A 22,212-nucleotide genomic window follows, 5' to 3' on the forward strand; every position below is an offset into this window, starting at 1 on the left:
CACTATTCGGATATATTGCGCTGTACAGTACCGGTATATTGAAACATTTAAGATTATTAGGTATTAATTGTTGTAATTACTTCTGAGTTCTTTTTTTGCTAGGTTTTTTTTATACAGTGTGTATGTATGTATGTATATATATATATATATATATATATATATATATATATATATATACATACACCGATCAGGCATAACATTATGACCACTCATGAACACTTCCTAATATTGTGTTGGTCCCCCTTTTGCTGCCAAAACAGCCCTGACCCGTCGAGGCATGGACTCCACTAGACCCCTGAAGGTGTGCTGTGGTATCTGGCACCAAGATGTTAGCAGCAGATCCTTTAAGTCCTGGAAGTTGCGAGGTGGGTCTTCCATGGATTGGACTTGTTTGTTGAGCACATCCCACAGATGCTCGATTGGATTGAGATCTGGGGAATTTGGAGGCCAAGTCAACACCTCAAACTCGTTGTGCTCCTCAAATCATTCCTGAACCATTTTTGCTTTGTGGCGGCGCATTATCTGCTGAAAGAGCCACAGCCACCAGGGAATACCATTTCCATGAAAGGGTGAACATGGTCTGCAACAATGCTTTGGTAGGTGGTACGTGTCAAAGTAACATCCACATGGATGGCAGGACCCAAGGTTTCCCAGCAGAATTGCCCAAATCATCATCACACTGCCTTCTTCCCATAGTGCACCTGGTGCCATGTGTTCCCCAGGTAAGCGACACACACACACATGACGATTTATCAGATCAGGTCACCTTCTTCCATTGCTCCGTGGTCCAGTTCTGATGCTCACGTGCCACTGTTGGCACTTTCGGTGGTGGACAGGGGTCAGCATGGGCACCCTGACTGACTGTGTATTCTGACATCTTTCTATCAGAACCAGCATTAACTTCTTGAGCAGTTTGAGCAACAGTAGCTCGTCTGTTTGATTGGACCACACGGGCCAGCCTTTGCTCCTCATGTGCATCAATGAGCCTCGGCCGCCCATGACCCTGTCTCCGGTTCACCACTGTTCCTTCATTGGAGCACTTTTGATAGACACTGACCACTGCAGACCAGGAACACCCCACAAGAGCTGCAGTTTTGGAGATGCTCTGACCCAGTCGTCTATCACAATTTGGCCCTTGTCAAACTCCCTCAAATCATGTTAACCAGTTGGTTAAAAGTCATCGGAAAAAGTTGCCCAGAAAAGTGAATTTAGATCTAGAGAAAAGCTCTAGTATAATTTGTGCAAATAACACTGAGTTTGATATTTTATTGTCCAATGCGATGAAGTTAAGTGCAGCTTAAGTATCCTATCCAAATAGTTTTTGGGGCTGTGACAGTATCTGTTTGTGTTTTCTGTGATTTGTGTGTAGGTCTGCTGTAGATCAGACAGCCTTAAAGGAGCAACAGTCCCTGTGTTCACAAGTAGCCGTATGTTTTGGTGTGTGTGTGTGTGTGTGTGTTTATGTTTTTGCAGGGTACCTTTAAGTCAGGGCCAGGCTTCTGTTGCCATGGCGAACGAGGAATCCAAAAAGCTTAGCTCTCCCTACAGCTCAGGCCCATTATGACATCTCATTGGCTGATTGTCCTGCATGGGATTGTGATGCGGGCTGTCAGCTGGCCAATAGGGCACAGACTGAGCGAGGGCTGTTGCTAGGGGGAGTTGCTTGGAAAAGAGTCAGCTGGGTTTTTCTCTCTCTCTCGCTCTCCCATTGCACTCATTGACTCCATCTCCCCCTCCCATTTCCTCCTTCCTGTCTCTCTCTATATTTCTTTTTTTGCACTTCTACACGTGCTAGGGGAATAGAGCACATGTTGAAAAATTCACTAAATATTTCATGTTGCTCTTTGGTGTGTGGAGCTCTGATGCTGTGTGTGTGTGTGTGTGTGTGTGATGTGCAGAATTGTTTTGGCTTGGTGTATGTGTGTGTCTCTGTAAACGTGTGTGCATGTGTTTTGGTTCTCGTGGGAATATATAATGGTATAGCCATTCTCTCTCTCTCTCTTTCTGTGTGTGTGTGTGTGTGTGTGTGTGTGTGTGTGTGTGTGTGTGTGTGTGTGTGTGTGTGTGTGTGTGTGTGTGTGTGTGTGTGTGTGTGTGTGTGTGTGTGTGTGTGTGTGTGTGTGTGTGTGTGTGTGCGCACAAGCTATGCACAGAGTATCACGTAGGCAAAAGTTCCTCTCAGTCACCCCCTTTATGCACTAACCCCAAACCAGTGGCCCCACACACACCCCCTCCAAAACAAAAGCACACACATATGTACTTAGCTATCCAAAAGGGGACTTCCTTTTGGCCTATATTGTTGTTAAATTAAAAATACTCTAGATTTATCCTAACCCAGATGATTGACATGATTTTAAGGTCAAAACATACAATAATTAGTTGCTTTACTTACCTTTTTTTCAATTGAGAACTTTTTTCTCCAAATCTGAACTTTTGATTACGTCCAATATTCGTATTTATTTTGCTTCATACTGTATTTACTTTTATTTAATTTAATAAAGGACTCAAGATGCAGGAACAATGAGCTTTTTTACTTAATAAAATAAAACAAGAACAAACTAAAACTACCCCGTAGGGGAAAACAATGGCAGCAGGACTGGGCAGGCAAGGCAGGACGAGGCTTAGCAGGGCTAGACACTATGAGTGTATACGACAAAGAATTGGCACAGGACTGAAAACACAAGGAGATTGAGGGTATGTTTACACAACACCATTTTCAACTGAAAACTTTTATGCGTTTTGGCCGCTCGTTTACACGATAACGGCGTTTTGTGGGCCTGAAAGTGCATGTAAACAATAAAAACGTGAATTTGTTAAACACGGTGATGTCATGCGGATCATTTTGACATTGTTTTCGTCGGTTTTTAGTACATCATTGTCGTGTAAACATTCCCAGGTAAGGAGGAAGGACAGGTGGGGCAAATGAACCCTAAATCAGATAACAAGAAGAGCACATGGCACATAGAAACCATAGAATGTGCTCACACCAAACATGAAAAAAACAAGAGCACATGGCCAGTGAACACAATCACAAGCCATGTGCTCAAACAAAACAAGACACGAACACGCAGCCAATGAGAGCTCTCACCAACTGCAGAGAAACAAAGGCCGTTTCTCAGAACCAAGTACGTGAATTTCGGACTTGCGTCCTTGGTAGTTCGGCCAAGTTCAACTCAGGAGAACGAACTCCCGAGGACGGGAGGACACAAGTATAAAAAAAATATGGTTTAATATGGTAAAATAACGTGTACATTGATTATCTACACTGCATGTATATTTAAAACAAAACAAAATATAAAACAACCCTGCCGCTTTTCGTTTACATTTTAAAAAATATTAAACACATTAATATGTTGTTCAGACAATAAGTGTGCGTACATATGATTATGATAAAATTAAATATGACATGAAACAACCCTGTCTCTTTTTGTTAAATGTCAGTTTTAACGATCAATAATAGCCATTATAAAAGTATAAGTTAAAGAAATAAAGCTTTTCAGCAAATCACTTGCACACAAATGATTTGTTCTTTCTTTTTCCTATCCGAAGATGGCTGCAACATTGAAAGCTCCAGTCTCTGTGTTTAGCGCGAAAGCTCACGTGATTGCCGCCGGCTCGCTGTGCAATACAGTCGTGCCGTTTATAAGCTGCTTTGACGCGATTCTCAAGTTGACTGCTATCTCACGACCTCCCGAGTGTCCGAACCCACCTTAATGGTTAATATTGTTTTTTTTGGCATTGTTTTGGTGTTTTTGCCTTTATTGGACAGAAAGCAATAGGACAGGAGAGAGGAGGAGCATCAGGAAAGGACCTCGAGCTGGGAACTTGAACTTGGGTTACCCTAAGCAATTTTGGACCACTGTCCAGAAGGCTATGGCTTTGACAGGATAAAGTGTTACAGCTAGGGATGCACCGGTATGAAAATTTTGGTCGTTACCGATAACCGTTAATTCTTTATATTTTGAAAACCGATAACCAATATATTGGCCGATAAATCTAAATCCAAATTTTTACATAATTTCTGAGAGCCTGATTACGAAAACAAAAGTCTCACCATTTAAAAGTCCCGAGCAAAAGTATTATGATGTTCTCATTATAATTTTATGTAGCCTGTATGACTTGCCGAATGTTGCACTTAACTGTATTTCAAGTAATATTATCAAGCATAATGGTGCATCTGAAGTGTCTCATCTGAAGGAAAGCCAAATGTTCTGATCCACCAATATGGTGGCCGATGTATCATGCGTCCTTAATTATAACACACTTCAACTAAAACTATGTTAGATCAGACCACAGCCACTGGAAAACAGTTGCATCATAGTGTTTCTAATTGCTCACGTTTTCCCAAGAAGCCTTTGTTAATAGTTCTTTAGCTATATTAGCCACTCTCGCTAATTTGAGCTTCCCCACTGGAATCAGTTTCTGCTAATGTGAGATTCCAGTTTCTCTATTGCACTGCATAAATACACAAACATTACCATAGTCTTCTGTGTGTATGTTAATGCATCTGAAAACAATGCAATAGGAGGAGTGTTAAAGCTTGAAGTGGAGAGTGTGTTGATGAGATACAGTAGATTAGATCAAAGCACTCAACTCCACCCCACCCCATCCCTCCACCCCATCCCTCCATCCCTCCCTCCCTCCCTCTCTCTCTCATCTCCTCTGGCAAGAGCCCAGCTCTAATACATGTATCTTATTACTGTGTGTGCCGCCCTCTTTTTCTTGTTTTCTAGTTATTATAAGCAAAGTGAACACCTCCTTTTGTAGCGGTGGAGTTTAAGGAGGTTTTTAGTGTTTGAAGATTGATCATTGTTCTGGTTGGTATGGTTCGCTGCATGAGATAAGTTGTGGACTGAATGTATGCATCTGTACTGGGGGTCAGTGAGTTCCTCTGTAACACCGATGCAGATCAAGTTACATAACACAGCTCAGCACTTTTCTCAAACACACACAGAGCTCCTGGACTTTTGCAGAGGGACACTTTTTGGTGGAGAATTTGCATGCACATTGAATTGAATATAATCGACTGTTGAATTGAACATGATGTTGAGATTTTGGACCATTGAGGTGAAGAGGAGAGGTACCTATATGCCTGTGAAGAGCTTGTTACCAAGATGACCGACAAGTGGACTTGACTTAAAGCGACTGTGTGGTTGTGATCTCTTATTGCTTGCCATTTAATAGTACAAACATTGAATATCTTTCATAAAACCTTGAAATTTCATATATAATCTGTGTGGAAACCCACACAAAATCACAGACATCTTCTATAACATAAAGCGTGGTACGTGGATAAAAATATCCAGTGCTGTGAAATAAAGCTGGTCACACACATACAGACTTGAGCCTGTCCTGACATACAGAGACTTGACGTTTACAGAGAGACACAGATGAATACTTTCTCTGTTATTTTTAGTCTTTCTTGTTTTGTCCTGAAGAGCAGAAACACATAATGCATATCTCTCTCTCTCTCTCTCTCTCTCTCTCTCTCTCTCTCTCTCTCTCTCTCTCTCTCTCTCTCTCTCTCTCTCTCTCTCTCTCTCTCTCTCTCTCTCTCTCTCTCTCTCTCTCTCTCTCTCTCTCTCTGCTCCTCCTCCCAGACTCACTCACTGCTCTGGAAAGAAAAATGAGATGGCAAGAGAGAGACGGAGAGAATTTGAGAGGAAGAGGAAGAGGAGAGAGAGAAGAGGTCCACAGGTGAGACAGGATGCCAATTATCAATTGTGCGACTGAAGGATGTGCAGGTGTGTGTGTGTGTGTGTGTGTGTGTGTGTGTGTGTGTGTGTGTGTGTGTGTGTGTGTGTGTGTGTGTGTGTGTGTGTGTGTGTGTGTGTGTGTGTGTGTGTGTGTGTGTGTGTGTGTGTGTGTGTGTGTCTCAGTGCATGTAGATGAAACTAAGTGACAGTTTAAGAGAATAAATCTACTTTCATTTCTCACTGTAACTACAGTTTGATTGACAGACAGCATGAGCAGTTGCCATTCAATGACAGCACTCAGGAGTAGTACTCTGCTACCAACCAGATGGATGGATGGATGGATGGATGGATGGATGGATGGATGTATGGATGGATGGATGGATGGATGGATGGATGGATGGATGGATGGATGGATGGATGGATGGATGGATGGATGGATGGATGGATGGATGGATGGATAGATAGATAGATAGATAGATAGATAGATAGATAGATAGATAGATAGATAGATAGATAGATAGATAGATAGATAGATAGATAGATAGATAGATAGATAGATAGGATAGTTTATTTATAGTTCGATTACGGATATTTCACGTCATGTTCGAATGCATATTCGAATATCGAATAAAAAGTGACAGCCCTAATGGACAGACAGATAGATGATGGATGGATGGACGGACAGACAGACAGATTGATGATGGACGGACGGACAGCTAGACAGACAGATAGATAGATGATGGATGGATGGATGGGTGGATGGATGGACGGACAGATTGATGATGGATGGATGGACGGACGGACAGATTGATGATGGATGGATGGACGGACAGATAAATGATGAATGGATGGATGGATGGATGGACGGACAGACAGATTGATTATGGACGGACAGATAGATGATGGATGGATGGATGGATGGATGGATGGATGGACGGAAAGATGGATAGATTTTCTGGAGCTCATGCTGGACTTTATTTAAAGAGTACCTATCATGGCATTTAAAATGTTCCAAATATTGTTTTAGAAGTCCCCAACAACAGTTTTGCATGCATGCAATGACAAAAAAGACTTTAGTTTTCTTATAATATGCACTTATTTTTACCTGTTTTGACAGCGATTCTCAAATGATTCCTTTAGTGATTCACTTTTCAAAACCCCACCTTTGCGTGACGCTAATCTGCGGTGATTGGTCCGATGACCCAGTCAGTTGTGATTGGTATAGTCTGTGCAGATATTTTCGGAAACGGAACGCCCATCAAAGTCTTATAGTGACAGTAATTTGTTAATATGTGTCAGGAGTTATGAATATGAAAACCGCGTCTGTACCGTTTGATTGTAATATGAGCCTCAGCTGATCTCATTCATAAAAAAACTCCTCTATTCTCCTCACGAAGACTCGCGACAAATCAACATCCCTCAGGGCTTTTAGTTCAAAAGTGTGCAGATGAGGAGAAATATTGATAGATTCTCATATGTCTGTGTCAAATTTCTAAACAGAGGAGTATTTTTTATTCAATACTTCCTCAAAATGCGCAGATGTATCCTAATCACGAGCGATTGAGTCTCTTATGTGTTGTTTTCAATTCATCCTGGCAGCCGGAGGGCGCTCTGTGTACATGTTATCCATATATGGTACAGACGAAGAAGATACCATGTGCCATAATAGAAGTCCATAATAAAAGCTTCCTGAGATCGCGAAACATACATTTGACGACTAATAAACAGTCAATCGCGACGATGTATGGTTTGTCTTCAAGCCACTTAGTCTTCAAATGCTCATCCTTGGGCAGATGAAAAAAGTTTGCTTTTGAGTCGCACTTCAGAACACAGCGTCTCGTCGCCATGATGTTTTCTAGTTTTCACTGGCGTCTCGTGGCCATGATGTTTTCTAGTTTTCACTGGCGTCTCGTGGCCATGATGTTTTCTAGTTTTCACTGGCGTCTCGTCGCCATGATGTTTTCTAGTTTTCACTGGCGTCTCGTCGCCATGATGTTTTCTAGTTTTCACTGGCGTCTCGTGGCCATGATGTTTTCTAGTTTTCACTGGCGTCTTGGAGCGCAATAAGTGGGCGTATCGTATTCAAATAACTTGACAAGTTGACGTCATCTAGTCAGAGAAAAAGCTTCGGTCTTCTAACGATTCTTAAAAATGACTCCGAGTCGACTCTTACTTTTGAAAGAAAATAACTATATATACGGTGCACTGTCATATTTCAAACTATGCAGGATGTTTTTGTTCACTTAGATCTATGTTACACACTACATGAAAGGTACATTTCAAAATTCCATGATAGGTGCTCTTTAATTCAATGTGTCAATGTTACAAACTCCTAGCCTGACGTCATACTCAATTCTAGTCAGAATATGAGTCTGATGCTGCTCTGTGGGCTGTGATTATGGGGCGTGTTTCAACCGAACCAGGAAAGACCTGAATTGGATAGACCTACAACCAATCAGAGCAACGGAGCGACGCATAACGTTAGTTGTCAAACGTCAACAGAACTCAACTGCACTGTTGCCAAGTCTGCGGGTTTGAAGCGACCCCAATTATGTGATATACAGACCCAGGAACGCAAAATTTAGCAGGCAGCCCTGCCAACATAACACATATTTTACCCCCCAAATGGCCAAATGCCAATTGGGCTTGTTTTTGGCTAGTTTTAAGTAGCAATTGGGCGAGTTTTGTTGTAAAAACTTGGCAACCCTGTCTGCACGCTCGCTGGAATAAGTAACGTTAGAAGAAGAAGATGAGTGTAAACTATCTTTGCCGGTGTTGTTAAAAAGAATTTAAGGATACACAGAGTACTTACCAACACGATCATCATTTCTGAGAGAAATATTTAAGGTGAACGCATATACGAACAAGTTCTCCGTTTAGGATTAGAACAAATTGAACCCAAGCGCCTTTGATGATGTGAATGATGACGTTACTGTTGATCATCTGTCCATCATCGTCTAAAGCCTGCCCTGACAATTTGATTGGTCCCAACAGTTTCTGTTCAGGCATAATTACTCCTCTACGGATCAAGTCCAGACCGAACTGCCCGAGCTCAAATGTTGTGGGCGGGGCTAAGTTCGGCTGGCATCCATGCTTACAGAAGAGTGACAGTCTTAATGTGATCTCAGTTCTCTGTGAGAGCTGGTGCACTAACTCCTGTGGCAGGCCGTTATTTGACTTTTTTGCTCGTCTTATTGCATCTCACAGAGCGAGAGAGAAATGAAGGGAGTGAAAATAAGTGTCTAAAGCTGGAAAGGGGTAAAGATGGAATGGAGAAGAGTGTGTGTGTGTGTGTGTGTGTGTGTGTGTGTAATAAAGGTCTGTGACGGACGGGGTCCCTGCAGTCGAGGGCAAATTGACTGGAGGCATGTGAATTACAGAAGACAGGCTACGTGTGTAACGTTTCTTTCATCTGTCGGCTCTCACGTTCCCTCCTTTTCTCAGGTGACTGATCCCCCCACTCATCTCCCCCCCATAAAACTGTCTGAGATTTACTCTGCCTCTCTTTGTCTGGCTCTTTGTTCAACAGTAGCTGAAGTGGAGTATTGTGGGGAGAATGTTCTGTCTTCATCTTTCTTGTTTGTATGACACATTCTGCATCAGTGTGTGTGTGAAAGGCAGAAATTCTTCCAGGTTGGTTGTGGAGGACACACTCTCTTGTGTGGAGAGTTCATCCGAGTCCTGGAGTTTCGAACTGTAGGATTTCTCTGTCTGCTGCTGCTCCGTCAGGAATATATGACACACAGACTGCAGCTTTATAACAGCCACAACACAAAGAATCAGAAACCAGTGCTCTCAGTGGTGGGGTCTAATACCAGTGGACATTTGCATTGCTCAGTAGATTCAGCTCTTGGCGATGTTTTCAGTGATGTTTGTTCACCCATTCTGCCACTCACCCTTATGTCATGTGATTCATAAATGATCACGAAATGGCAAGTTTGAATGTCAAAATTATTAAATTAGATTAGATAACTCTTAAGTAAGCATGAGATGTCGACGAAGGCAATCTAAATGTAAAAATTGGTAAAACGAGTCCTATAACTGATTGTGCATCACTAAAAATAGAAACAAACGAGACACTTGTTGACTTGCAGTAAAAGAATAGAGCTATACAATCAATATGGATGCCATTGCTCAGATAATCTAAAGTTTCTGTAAAAATCTGTGGAGAAATCTTTGACTTTTGATTGCAGACTTTGGCACCTGGGAACAGTTTGTAAAATTGCTTAGATGACACGTGAGTTTGCTCTCTATTTAATCTCGTTGCTTTCTTTGAGAGACATTTGAGAGATTTCCAAATGGGATGGATTATGGATTTTACCCCTCTGTTAGACATAAATTAACTGCAATGCTAAAGTTTAAATGTGTGTGTGTGTGTGTGTGTGTGTGTGTGTGTGTGTGTGTGTGTGTGTGTGTGTGTGTGTGTGTGTGTGTCCATTTAAACCCTACATTATGAGAACAAAATGTCCCCGCAATATCCAATATCTATGTCCGTGTGGGGGCATTTGTTTGTCTCCATGAGGAAAAAGAGCTTATAAATCATACTAAGTGGTGTTTTTTTTACAAATGTAAACATGCAGAAAATTGTCTGTGATGGGTTGGTTTAGGGTTAGGTTAGGGGTAGAATATACAGTTTGAACAGTATAAAAATCATTGTGTCTATGGAAAGTAGGGGTGTTAAAATTAATTGTTGCATCGATGCAGTAATAGTGTGTGCGTGCATGTGAGTGTGTGTCCGTGAGTGTGTGTGAGCATGTGTGTGTGCGAGTCTGTGTGCGAGAGTGCGAGAGTGCGAGAGTGTGAGAGTGTGAGAGTGTGAGAGTGTGAGAGTGTGAGAGTGTGTGTGTGTGTGTGTGTGTGTGTGTGTGTGTGTGTGTGTGTGTGTGTGTGTGTGTGTGTGTGTGTGTGTGTGTGTGTGTGTGTGTGTGTGTGTGTGTGTGTGTGCGCGAGGCTGTGTGTGTGTGTGTGTGTGTGCGCGAGGCTGTGTGTGTGTGTCTGTGAACGTTATTGTAACTTAAGTACACTACTTGACCGTTTCATGTGCTTTTAGTATTTACTAGTGTTTGTTTGAACAAAATCCGTCCTGTGGTCTGCTGTGTTCAGACTTAAAGGGTTAGTTCACCCAAAAATGAAAATTTTGTCATTAATTCCTCACCCTCATGTCGTTCGACACCCGTAAGACCTCCGTTCATATTCGGAACACAAATGAAGATATTTTTGTTGAAAGCTGATGCTGAGAAAGGCTTCAGATAGGCCTCCATTGGCATTCAGTACATTAATACTCCCAAGACCCATAAAAGGCACTTAAAACGTCATTACAAAGTCCATCTCACCACAGTGGCTCTACAATAATTTTACGATGCGACGACAATAGTTTTTGTGCGCAAAAAAAATCTAAATAACACCTTTATCCAGCTTGTTATTGTCTTCTGTGTGTGCCTCCACGACGCATGCGCGAGAATATGACGCAGATCCGGCGTTCGGGAATCCATGAAATGCACACTTTAGCCCGATTTTGAGAACTACGCTGAGACCTAAAGGACGATCAATGTAGAATTCAACAGCTTAGACACGCGCGTCTTCCTCTGCTTGTTAACAAATCGCTTCTGGGTCATGTGTCTGAACGCCGGATCTGCGTAATATTCTCGCGCATGCGTCGTGGAGGCACACACGGAAGACAATAACAAGTTGGATAAAGGTGTTATTTTGATTTTTTTTGGTGCACAAAAACTATTGTCGTCGCATCGTAAGATTATTGTAGAGCCACTGTGGTGAGATGGACTTTGTAACAACGTTTTAAGAGCCTTTTATGGGTCTTGGGAGTATTAATGTACTGAATGCCAATGGAGGCCTATCTGAAGCCTTTCTCAGCATCAGCTTTCAACAAAAGATCTTCATTTGTGTTCCGAATATGAACGGAGGTCTTACGGGTGTCCAACGACATGAGGGTGAGGAATTAATGACAGAATTTTCATTTTTGGGTGAACTAACCCTTTAAGTTGTGTTTGATGTTTGCTACATTCAGGAAGTGTACTTTCTTGGAGCAGTTAAAATAAAAAGGGAGTTCATATATATCTGACTGCCTGTATTCATTGTATTCAAAAAGTAGTCATGTGCAGTAATATTGAAAAGTGAGGTGCAACGCATTGTGATTGATCATGATATTGAATCCAATCCAATCATAATCGAATTGTGAGACCAGTAACAATTCACACCCCTAATGGTGTGTGTGCACTGGTTTGACCTACACTGAGGACGCAAAATCCTGTCAGGTCACGCCCCCTAAATTCTGAGGACAAGCCGATATCCTTGTAATTCAAAACGCGAAATAAACATAATTTTTTTTAATTAAAAATGTAAAAATGCAGAAAGTTTTGTGTGATGGGTAGGTTTAGAGGTAGTTGGAACACTAGAGGTTAGTGTAGGGGGATAGAATATCTGCTTTGAACAGTGTAAAAACCATTACGCCTATGGAGAGTCCCCGTAAACCACCTATACCGCGTGTGTGTGTGCGCATGTGTGTGTGTGTTTTGGTGTTGGAACACCTGCCAGCTGTTTCCAGGTGAGTGAGTGGAGTATATTTATACGAGTGTGTGTGTGGTTTAGTGTCAGCGTACTGCATCTGTCTGCTAGTCCCGCGGGGGAAGAGAGTATTGTGTGTGTGTGTGGTTTAAAGAGCGAGAGAGGCTCACTGGATAAAATATACAATGTGGATGATGAAAGCACTTTCTTTTCCTTCCTTTCAAACTGTCACCAGATTACTTCACTCTCACATGTAAACACAGAAGTATCTCTCTCTGTGTCTCTGTTTCGTTAGTGATATTATGCTGTAGCTGCTGACCGCGGCACTTATAGAGGTCTCATACACTCCCACACATTTACCTGGGATATATGTAACCATTAATCACACACACAGACTCTGGCTGGAGCCTGTTAGAGTCTTTTGTAACTGTTTTATCTGGAAATGTGTTAACCTACCCACCTCCTCGTATGGAGCCCCTACTCTCTGCATTTCTTCTGTGTGTGTGTGTGTGTGTGTGGGTGTTTTGCCTGTGTGTTTTCGTGCGTATATGTGCACAGTCTGTTCGGGAGGCGTATAGAAGTATAAACCCTTGAATTATACAATCAGACATAATATAACCTACGGCATATTCTATGAACTTTTCTCTTTCTACCCTTTGTGTTGTTTACATTTGCTGTGTGTGTTATTATCTTGTACTCTATTGGTAGCTGGGTTCTTTATATTGGTTATTTCTTAAGCCAAATGTATACTTTGTTTTTTATGCGTATGTGAGCGTATGCGCGCAGTCAAACCCACAGCTTTGCGAAGTATACTTCTTTTAACTCGTACGCTTACACAGGCGTTCAACGCATGCGCAGTCTGATCTCCGTCACGTGCACATGATGCTGACTGCACAACGAATCTCATAACTGTTTGTTATAATGAGAGTATTTGTGAGCTTGCAGAATCCAGTTTTTGTTCAGTGATAACTTCTGATTGGCCGTTGCGTTCAAGAAATCAACAGATATGCTTGTGATTGGCTCAATGCTGCAAAACTATGCAGAACTATCCTTTTAAGTCTACAGTAATGATTTATATCCAGAGCTAGGGGTGTAATGGTACACAAAATTGACTGTTCGAACCGTACCTTAGTTTTGAAGGCACAGTACTGTACAGCTGGAGGGAGAAAACTAAACATAAAATAGCTTTTTCCCCCTTTTTATTAAACAGTTTACTGAACAAATTATCTGTCTTTAAATAAATTCAATTATAATTAAAATTTCTGTTAATGCTGTAAAATTGTACTTTGCATATAAGGCAGTTTTTTAAACATACATTAAACATATGCATTAAATAATCAAGACAAGTTAAGTAAAATATAATGAATATATGGGCTAATATAGATATAGATCCAAATTCTCTTTTGTACCACAAGCCATAAAAGCCTTAAATCAGTCAAAATAAGCTAGATGTCTAGCTGGCCTGGTCAGATGCAGGGGTGTATAGTGTATTGCATTGTATTGTATTATGTCTGATGTCCTGTTTATGTAGTTTTAATTGCTTCACAGGGACAATAAAGTTATCTACTACTACTACTACTATAGTGCATATATTTAGAGAAAGAGTTCATTTATCTAGTGAACTAACAAGCTTTGGACACTCAATGACTTTCCTGAGATAAATGTAGTGACATATTGTCTTTCCGCTGCTGAAACACTGATTGAGTGATTACACGAGATCAGTAAGTTCAGTAAGAGATCAGTAAGTTCAGTAAGAGATCAGTAAGTTGTACTGTATCTTTCAACATACCTTCAAATGTTCATTCATGTTTATTCTGTAACTAGCATTAAAGCGCCTATACAGCGATCTGTCACGCCGCATTAAAGAGAGTCATTTATTGTTTGAATTTTGTGTTAAAATGGACTGAATTTGAGAGATGAGACGTTGTTTCTTATAGAAAGTAACAAAACACATAGCTTATTCTGTTAATTGGTGGTTAAAAGTGGTTAATGTTCTACAACTCTGTATTCATCGGTACACGTGTACCGAACCGAAAGACACGTACCAAAAATTCTGGGTACGGATACGTGTACCGTTACACCCCTATTCAGAGCTATTCTGCTATTCGTCCTTGCATATATATATATATATATATATATATATATGTCATGTTCATAAAAAAAGGTTCGGCTACTATCCACAAGTTTCCTACGCCCCATGAAGCCTTGCGTCAAAAGTGGGAGCGTCTTCCACTTCGAAGTAAATAAGCAGGACTTTATGCATTTCCATCGTAGTTTATGCGCACGTTTTCGTATCGGATAGAACATTTATCCGACTCAAACGAGTGCATATGTTTTTTATGTGCATTTATAGAATTCATGCGCATCTTGGCGTTTCCATTCAGCATTTTTTTGATGCAATATCCCAAAATGTGCATAAAAATAGGTGGATGGAAACAAAGCTTATTGACATTCAACAGTTGACAGTCATTCAAGCTATCCATATTTGCTAACAATGTGGGAACACAACCTCAAGAGACTTTCAAAAGGGTGAAACAACAGTACCTTTACCCTCCGCGGTAACTTATTTGGTTGGGAGGATGGCGTGAAGAAGTTGCCCCCGTATCACGTACGGTAGCATTTTTAGCTATTTTCTAGATTCAGTAGCCTGTGATGGTAAGGCAATGAGCAATTTGTAAAGCTCAGAGGCGTATCAGTATCTGTCGGAAACGATCTAAAAGCGGACATTGAGCCGAGCCTGAGCTTACACGTATCACAAGGAATGGGTGCTAGCATCAGTGACAGGTGAAGTACAGACAGCGAGTCGTTCGTGTATTAGGGCCAGGGCGCTGTTGTAGTCATCCAGCAGCACTTTTGTGGAAGGTCAGTAAAGAAAGGACAATTAAGGACACGAAAATTGTATTGTGATATTATTAATTAACTAATAAATGTACTAAACTGAAATGTTTAGTGTGTGTCATTCATGTTGCAAATGTTGCTTCACAGTAACCTTCACTTAAGCCTTGTGGCACCATCTGATTAATTTTGAAACCTTGCCAATGATCCAAAAAACACTTAGCCTCTTTACTAACTAGCACACAAAATACCATTGGTATACTACTTCCGCCGCCTCACCGGAAGTTGTACCCACGTTCTTTTTTACTGTAGCGCCCCCCCGGAAACAGGTGGATAATAATAGCAGATATGTTATTTACTTCAGTGCCAGAGCATGGTTGTAACTGTATGCTTCAACCACAGATGTCGATAGAGAGCCTGGTTGTTAATTTGTTGTATAGTTATTACTGCATTTGATTTACACTGTTATATTGGCTGTGTCCCATATCACATACTGTCTGAGTAAGTGATGCATTTGAATTTGAACTTACTTCGTGTCCGTTAAAAAACTATGTTCTGTATAGTATGAATGTGGGTAGTACGAAAGAAATTAGGACGTAGTACATCCGCCATGTTACTACTGTCACATGACCTACCAGTGCCAGTTGCGTCACTTCACTTCCATATATCCTCTCCCGTGGCCTCATGGGATAGCAAAGTGTCCAGCGAATTAATCTGAATCTCGCCAGAAGTAGGAGATCATCCGGGTACTTTTCACCTACTGTTTTTCGTAGACTATGTATTCGGACATACTACTCTGTTAGTGTACTGGTTTTCGTATACTATTTAGTAGGGTAGCATTTGATTTCAGACACAGTTTAGTAAGTTTAGTTCCTTACCATCCTGATGTCTTTAATAATAACTTCATTAACTGCACGCAGGGCTACAGAGGTCACGTGGGAGGAGTTTGTTTTGTCAGAGACTCTTAAGGGGTCATGAGGGATTTGGGGGTGGGGTACGGATGAGGGGACGCCCCATGAGGTATAGAACATCTTGAAAAGGCAGTTGTAGGAGAGAATTAAATGTTTGTCAGGAAGTGGGATCATTGTTCATTTGTATCTGCTGTAGCAAACTTATTATTGTAGGTTGTAGGGAACATGATCAAATGCATGTAAGCATGCTGCCCGTTGTACTGCACATTTCACATGCATTTTTGAGTTCAAAATGCTGAATACACTGCACAAAGCACACACACACACGTCTCCATCTCTTGTTTCTCTTCTTTTAACACGCACGCATGGCTCTCATTTTTACTGATAGCATGCAGGTGTGCCATCAATTACACACTTTCCTTCCATCTCACGCACACGCCCCACCGTCTCTCTCTCTCTCTCTCTCTCTCTCTCTCTCTCTCTCTCTCTCTCTCTCTCTCTCTCTCTCTCTCTCTGTCTGTCTCTCTGTCCCCTGTGTTGTTGGTGTCTGGGGGTAAAGACCCTATTAGTGCCTCTGTCTGGAGCCTGGAGAAACTCTACACCCGACAGAGACGGAGAGACAGAGCAGGAGAAAAGGGGGGAAATGGGGTAACTTGATCTCTTTGGTTTGTCTATTCAATACAGAGGTCACTTGCCCAGGCACAAAGCATTAATCCTTGCGCACACACACACACGCACGGACTCATAAACACTCATTTGTCCAAAAATCCCAGAGCAGTAAAATGCAATGCGATGATGTAATTCCAAGCAACCGTACACGGACACTATTGGCACTGCCATCATGAAAATGGTGCCTATGGAATTATGGGCGGTTTCTGTCAAAGGAAAAAATGGCTACTGGCTGTTATACCCTCCGGCTCAAAGATACTGTGGTGGAGAGAGAGAGAGAGAGATAAAAAAAAGACAAAAATAGAGGGACAGACAGACAAACAGTGTTTCAATTGAAATCAAGGAATCTGTCTTCAGGCACTGAACTGTCCACTTATCGTTTTGAGCTTTTGACTTCCACTTATTAGTCAAAAATGACATACTGGCCGTCTTATTTATTATTCACTGTTATTTATTGCATTATAAGTAGTATTTGGGGCTTTTTGACACTTTTGTGAGAGCATCTTGGGTTAAAGTTCCTAGAATAGTGTTATATGATGAACAGAGTGAATTTACGCTTTAATTCACATATTAACATTGATCAGCGAATCTTGCGGAAGCTCAGACGTGATGCGTAACATGAGAATGAACCTCATTGGTTCTTGCTGAAGCTCAAACGTGCAGCGTAACACGAGAATGAACCTCATTGGTTCTTGCTGAAGCTCAAACGTGCTGCGTAACACGAGAATGAACCTCATTGGTTCTTGCTGAAGCTCAAATGTGATGCGTAACACGAGAATTAACCTCATTGGTTCTTGCTGAAGCTCAAATGTGATGCGTAACACAAGAATGAACCTCATTGGTTCTTGCGGAAGCTCAAACGTGATGCATAACACGAGAATGAACCTCATTGGTTCTTGCTGAAGCTCAAATGTGATGCGTAACACGAGAATGAACCTCATTGGTTCTTGCTGAAGCTCAAACGTGATGCGTAACACGAGAATGAACCTCATTGGTTCTTGCTGAAGCTCAAATGTGATGCGTAACACGAGAATGAACCTCATTGGTTCTTGCTGAAGCTCAAATGTGATGCGTAACACGAGAATGAACCTCATTGGTTCTTGCTGAAGCTCAAACATGCTGCGTAACACGAGAATGAACCTCATTGGTTCTTGCGGAATCTCAAATGTGATGCGTAACACGAGAATGAACCTCATTGGTTCTTGCGGAAGCTCAAACGTGATGCGTAACACGAGAATGAACCTCATTGGTTCTTGCGGAATCTCAAATGTGATGCGTAACACGAGAATGAACCTCATTGGTTCTTGCTGAAGCTCAAATGTGATGCGTAACACGAGAATGAACCTCATTGGTTCTTGCTGAAGCTCAAACGTGCTGCGTAACACGAGAATGAACCTCATTGGTTCTCGCACGTAAAGTGAACATGCTTGAGCTTCCGTTTACCTCAACTGATGTGTGAGTTGATGAATGCTTGTATGTGAATAAAAGCCTAAATTAAATCTGTTCATCATATAAAGCGATCGAGTCTCTTCAGAAAAACTAAACCGCTCAAGTCATATGGATTAGTTTTACGATCTCTTTATGAACTTTTTAAAGCATCAAAGTGGGAGTTGCGTAGCTGTCAATGGAAGGACAGAAATCTCGCAGATTTCATTAAAAAGATCTTCATTTGTGTTCTGAAGATGAACGAAAGTCTTACAGGTTTGGAACGATATGAGGATGAGGAATTAATGACAGAATTCTCATTTTTAGGTGAACTATCCCTTTAAGTTCACTGTAAGTCTGCCAAATGCATAAATATATTCTTTGAAATGTTTTGGAGCATCATGTAAATGCCACGGTGCACGTGGTAATCATTCAGTGCCATGGTTTTATTATCACTGACTGTACCATTCAACGCCACAGTGCTTTTCATTGGAGAGCACAGTAACAATCAGGAGGCCACTTCAGCTTGGGCTTGGACAGTGAGCAGTTGTCTTCAGGATTCATTCATTGCCAGCTTTTAGCGAGCAGATGTCTGTGCGAGTGTGTGTTGTTTCTATGTTTTTGTTTATGTGAAGTGTTCATAATAGGATACATTGAATATTCATGATTTATTTGCGATGGCTTTGCCTGAGATGTAAGCGAGTAGTATATTTGCCTGGTCATGTGATCTCTGCATGTCAACAGCCATGAGGTGAAAATAGCGTAAGAGACTGTATAGACAGGGAAGAGAAGATATCGTTGAATAAAGTTGTTTTTGTTTGTTTGTTTGCGCACGATTTCTTGTCGCTTCATAACATTAAGGCTGAACCAATGTAGTCACATTTTAACAATGTCTTCTTTACTACCTTTCTGGGCCTTGAAAGTTGCATTTCCGATGCTGTCTATGTCAGAAATCTCTCGGATTTCATCAAAAATATCTTACAGTTTGTTCTGAAGGTCTCACGGGTTTGGAATGACATGAGGGTGAGTGATTAATACAGCCCCACCTGTATAGATCTGCTTCGGGTAAATTCATATATTTCTATTGTGCAGCAGCAGCTGCATGTCTTACATGCTCACAGCCGCGTGTCGTGTGTATTGGCATTAGCAAGTCTTCTTACTTGCTCTCCAGCAGCAGCGGAGAAGATCCAAATACATTAAATACATTGTCATATCCATTGTTTGAGTTGTCATAATAGAATGCTAATGCTAATACACAAGATTGTTCAAGATATTGAATATCATTAATGGCTGAACAATATCAAGATACATTTTCCTAACTCTATTACCCAGTTGAACCGCATGCTATTGTATTGTGCCAGTGCTGCGGGGCAGCGTGTCTGCCTTGCGTGGCCTGGTGATCCCCTTTTAGCCGGGGGTTTTCCTGCGCGCACATCCCCTGCGTGTGGCCTGGCCTTGGGCCAGAGCTGCAGCCTGCTCTGCCTGTGTCAGAGTCCCCCGAGGTCTGAAAGGACAAAGCTGGTCTCCATCCAGCTCTCTTAACCCCCAAACGCTGGCACTGCACAAGCTTTATCTGTGCCTCTCCCTCTCACTCTGATATCATTTCACTTTGATGGCCTGCTCTATCTCCGGCTCGCACAACCCTCCTCAAGCTGCAGTGGCCGCTGTGTGTGTGTCTCGCGCTGTGTGTGGCCTCACATCAAACTCTCAAGTATTTTGGTTAATGAATTCTTTGCCCTCACTGTATGCCCGTCTGAGCGGTACCAGCATCTGAGCTCCAGTACCGCCCCGTGCACCACCCACAGCGAGCCTCAGAGAGAGAGAGAGAGAGAGAGAGAGAGAGAGAGAGAGAGAGAGAGAGAGAGAGAGAGAGAGAGAGAAAGAGAAAAGAGAGAGAGAAGTGGCGTCTGGGAGCTCAGGGTGGTTCTGGTCATGTGTGGTCTTCCATAGTGTTTTAATTAGGTTCTTCTCACTCAGATGGATCATTACCTATAATGAGTCCAAACCACAGACACACACACACATTTGGAACGAACACATGTATACGCATCGATACAAAAATGCGTTTTTATGGAGAGACCCGTCGCAAGAAATGCCCCTTAAAATTCTTCTGTGTGTTTATATGTAATATACACATCTGTGCCGAACTATTTGAAATATTTCAGCAGTTTACATTCCCCTTTTTACCATTTACAGTACTGTTCAAAAGTTTGAGGTCAGTAAGAGGTTTTTTTAAAGAATGTAATATTTTACATTCTTTGCGTGACTGTAGCAACATTTATTATGTTACAAAAGATCTGCTTTAAATAAATGCTGTTCTTTATATTTATATTATATTATATTATATTATATCTTATACATTAGTCCAATCCTAAAGAAGCTTCATTGGCTGCCAGTTAAATCACGGATCATATATAAATTCCTACTTCTGACGTACAAATCTCTACATGGACTTGCACCTCAGTATCTGACGGATCTACTCCATCCGTACTGTCAAGCTCGGTCCCTGCGGTCCTCAGACAAGGACCTGCTCGCTGTCCCTAAGTCCAGGCTACGGACATTTGGCGATAGAGCTTTCTGTGTGGGTGCACCATCACTCTGGAACAAGCTTCCTCATGCCATCCGCTCTGCAACATCTTTAGCAACCTTTAAAAACCAGCTTAAAACACACCTCTTCACTGAGGCCTATGGGCCATAGATGCTCTGGTTTCTCTCCTTCTTATCCTTACTCTCCCCCCTCTTGTCCATCCCTTCCCTTGCTATTTGTTAAGCGTCCTTGGGTCTTGTGAAAGGCGCTATATAAATTTAAAGTTATTATTATTATTATTATATTAATCAAAGAATGTATCATATTTCCATAAAGTAAGCAGCTCAACATTGATAATAATAAATGTTTCTGAGCATTACATCATCATATCAGAATGATTTCTGAAGGATCATGTGACACTGAAGACTGGAGGAATGGTCCTGAAAGTTCAGCTTTGCCATTTAGGAAATAAAATGACTTTTTAACATATTCAATTAGAAAAAAGTTTTAAATTGTAATAATATTTCAGAATTTTATGCAGCATTGGTGAGCAGGAGAGACTTCTTTCAAAAACATTTAAATATCTTACGACCCCAAACTTTTGAACCGTTGCGTGCATTTCGACTCTTTCTGTCATCAGTATCTGAAGTATCAGTGTTTACATGCACAACAAAATTCTCTTAGCTATCAAAAATTATGGCTCATTATAAAAACCTGGCGATGCAAGAAAGTCGTCTCACTGAATAAGCAAGCAGAACTGTGGTAAAGGTGTTTACATGCATAGCGAAATCGGGGCAGTAACATGACCTTACACGTCTGAGTGAGTGTGAGTGTGTGTGTGTGTGTGTGTGTGTGTGCACATGTGTGTGTCTGTCTGTCTGCATACAAAAACTTTAAGACACCCTGAACCCTCATGACCTCTGCGTCCAGACGTTCCCCCTTCCCCCACGGCAGTGAAACACCCCCATCCGCATTCAACACAACATCACATAACTACACACACACACACACACACAGATTCCAGCAGTCATCCCTCCTCTCTCACTCAACACGTATTTAGAAAACACTCATGCTTTATCTGCGTGTAACATGATGACTGTTACTACACAATATCTGCAGTTGTGTGTGTGTTTTGAAATAAAGCAGCAAGCCATTGCTTTTTGAGTTTTTATAATAATAACTTTTTAATAACAATCAAAAGTAACAAAGCATAATTTGCGATTTATTGGATGGGAGGCGCTACAAAGTTTGGTTTATTGATCAACTGAAAACAGCTAAAAGATTGGTTCTTGGGATTTACAAATTGATATTGGTTCATCAAAATGAGAATTGATTTAAATCGAGAAATTAATATTTTAACCCATCCCTAATATTGCTTTAAAGGATTTTTAATTAATATAGCTTAAATGGTTAGTTCACCCAAAAATGACTCACCCTCATGCCGTTCCAAACCTGTGAGACCTTCGTTCATCTTCGGAAACACAAATTAAGATATTTTTAATGAAATCCGAGTGCTCTCTGACCCCTCCATACACAGCAATAACACTTTCAAGACCCAGAAAGGTAGTGAAGAAGACATCGTTAAATTAGCCCATGTGACTACAGAGGTTCAACCTTGACCTCAAGG

General features: G+C 41.4%; 1 protein-coding gene across 7 annotated transcripts in view; it reads left to right on the forward strand.

Moving 5' to 3' along the window:
* kdm6ba (lysine (K)-specific demethylase 6B, a) overlaps positions 1–22,212 on the forward strand; it is a 127,750-nt gene that overhangs the window by 30,740 nt on the left and 74,798 nt on the right. For 5 of the 7 annotated variants that reach the window (XR_013815956.1, XM_079809158.1, XM_079809163.1 and 2 more), the window contains one exon: positions 5,601–5,697. The exons of 1 other annotated variant lie outside the window; for it this stretch is intronic. The gene's annotated coding sequence lies outside the window, so the exon portion shown is untranslated. Of the gene's footprint in view, positions 1–5,600; positions 5,698–9,005; positions 9,141–22,212 lie in introns of those variants that run through there. One more of the 7 variants, XM_079809161.1, reaches the window with a different exon arrangement.

Source organism: Gobio gobio (assembly GCF_949357685.1).
Source record: "Gobio gobio genome assembly, chromosome: 2".
In the NCBI taxonomy this organism is placed as follows: Eukaryota; Metazoa; Chordata; class Actinopteri; order Cypriniformes; family Gobionidae; genus Gobio; species Gobio gobio.